Below are 1996 nucleotides of genomic sequence, written 5' to 3'. Positions count from 1 at the left end.
TTATATAGGGATTTTGGGCCAACACCTGACAACATATCGATACATTTAGAATCATAGTCGAAATTTCGAAATATCTTGTAAGGCACATTTATTTGTCTTTTGTTATATTTAATTTAGCCTATTTATCGGTTAATTTAATCCGTATTTATTTTAATGTGACAGGGAATGTGGCAGTTTGGCTTTCTTCACATAGTCCTTTCTTCACAAGTCTGCTCAGATTATACTTCAATTTCTTGTCAATATTTTTGTACAAGTTTAGCTAGAAGACATACTTTATGTACCAATTTTCTGTTTGCATTATGTTTTGGACAATGCATGTATCCATGAATTTGATCTTGGTTTATCTGTAATTTGATTAATGTGAAGAATAGCAAAGTAAAGAATATCTTAGTACAATTAATGTCAAGAATATCTTGATACAAACCTCAAGTACTTGGCAAAAATATTAGAAATTATAAAAGGGAGGATTGCAAACATTCTTCAAAACTGACCACAATACAACAACTAAGGAAATTTCAAAAACATTCAAAACATGAGAGGATGTTCTCATTACATTAACCACATTGAGTACATTCAACTGATCAAAGTGTTAAAAAAAGTATGAGTTACAAGAGCTGTAGCCGAGATACATTACCTTTTTTTGGATACATAAAAAGTACACCACAAACTATTATTAAAAAAAACCATGTCAAGTTAACACTTTCAAGACTCCCTTGTACTTATTCTCCAATGCTTTAAATTTCAATTCTTCGATGCGTAACCGCTCATGAAGTACCATGTTGTGCCTCCATTCAGCGAAGTTCAACGTCATCTTACAGCAGTTGTTTTGCTCACTTTGAAGATCAATCCACTCAAAAAAGACACATTGTGTATTCATCTTATAGTTTGGACAATTGAAAAATCTTTTTTCAAAACTATTTGTTTTTCCAGAAATTCGTAATTTCGCTTGGCAGCCACAATAGCAAAGTGTTTTCTCCAAACTAACTTTGTCATCTCCTCTTACGGTCCGAGAACTTGACTCGGAATGAGAACCCGAACTCTTCATTTGCTATCATAATAGTGAAGTAAAAAGAGCCCCCAAATCAGAATATATTAGACAGTAAATAAGCCATGCAATGATAACTGAGTAGCACATAAGCCATGCAATGCAACCATAAGGAAGAATAGTGGCAATCATAACTGAAGGCATACATATTCAGAGATTTGGGGTCTTCTATGGGCCCTAAAATGGCAATTATTAATGGTTCAAACCACACTAAAAGGTGTTTACAAAGACTTGTATATCAGAAAAAAATCAATCAGCTCGCCCAATTGCTTCCTCGATTCTGCAAGCTCGAATGGTGCCATGAGATTTCCACTAGGGTGCAAATATGCCAAGAAAAACCAAATCAGAAACCTCTTTTATTTTATATTCTATAAGCAAGCAAAACATAAATTTCACCCATTACCCCATATTTCTTGTTAACTGCTTGGTCCTTGCATCTCAAAGTCAGATATAGCTCAACAATAATTCCCATAAACAAGAATTCCCAACCTGATTATACCAATTCACCTAATCTGAAAGTCAGATTTAGAACTCCAATGCAATACAGTGGTGCTTTTCTTCTTAGAAATTTTATCAAACAGGTAAAATGCACAAATTTCTAGTTTCTTGCATACCAGATGAGGAGAGGTTTGCCAATCAATTTCAATTTCACTTTCTTAGACAGACAAACCAGGTGGTTCATTTCTTATAGCCACAATCAATTTTATACAAAAATGACATACCAGGAATTGAAAGGCGACAGAGGTTGGGCTGAGCTTCAAGGGGCTGCGAGGGGGCTGAGAGGCGACGAAGGTTGGGTTGAGCTTCAACGGGGTGCGTGGGGGCTGAGAGGCGACGCAAACCGCTTCGGGTTGAGCTTCGAAGGGGCTGAGACGCGACAGAGGTTGAGGTTTGAGAGGTCGCGAGGGGGCTGCGATGCAACTAAAAGGGCTTGGGTGCGACGCCGACGTT

At 36.9% G+C, this 1996-nt stretch overlaps 1 long non-coding RNA gene across 1 annotated transcript; it reads left to right on the top strand.

The window, feature by feature from the left end:
• Window positions 1-380, top strand: LOC121254459. The gene is made up of 2 exons (XR_005938647.1): window positions 1-77; window positions 163-380. It is a non-coding gene; the product is annotated as an uncharacterized LOC121254459 (long non-coding RNA).
• Window positions 381-1996: the final 1616 nt, after the last annotated feature.

This window comes from Juglans microcarpa x Juglans regia, chromosome 3D, assembly GCF_004785595.1.
Source record: "Juglans microcarpa x Juglans regia isolate MS1-56 chromosome 3D, Jm3101_v1.0, whole genome shotgun sequence".
NCBI classification, from domain to species: domain Eukaryota; kingdom Viridiplantae; phylum Streptophyta; class Magnoliopsida; order Fagales; family Juglandaceae; genus Juglans; species Juglans microcarpa x Juglans regia.
This window is presented reverse-complemented; position numbering and strand designations above follow the sequence as displayed.